A 499-nucleotide genomic window follows, 5' to 3' on the forward strand; every position below is an offset into this window, starting at 1 on the left:
GGACACCTTCAGTAGAATGTAAACTCCTTGAGGGTAGGGAAGGAATATTGAACTTCTTTGGTTTTGTCTCTGCATTCACAATGCTTGGCACACAGAAGGTACTTATTAAATGCTTATTGAATTGAATCTGATGTTTTGGAATGGAGGCTGGATGATCCCTTTCTATGATGTTGAAGAGAAGATTCTTGTTCTGGCAAGAATTGGGCTATGTGATCTCTGAGGCCCCTTCTAGCTCTGACATTCTGGGATGCCTTGAATAGACTCAAATTGGAGGATAGGGAGCTGCATTCCCACAGTTATCCTCCCTGCACATACCCATCCACCAGCCAGAGACCTCCATCATCGCAGGAACCTCAAACTTTAATACCATAAGACTGTGTGTAAAACAATTCATAAATGAAGGAAGAGTGCAAGATTTAAATAAAACCACAATAATAAACTAAATGAAATTAACATTTAAAAATTAAATGAAATTAAAAACCACAAAAATAAATGAAAT

This window comes from Petaurus breviceps, unplaced genomic scaffold (genome assembly GCF_028583685.1).
Source record: "Petaurus breviceps papuanus isolate PSGF00001 unplaced genomic scaffold, PetGlider_PUasm1.0 90881, whole genome shotgun sequence".
Taxonomy (NCBI): Eukaryota; Metazoa; Chordata; class Mammalia; order Diprotodontia; family Petauridae; genus Petaurus; species Petaurus breviceps.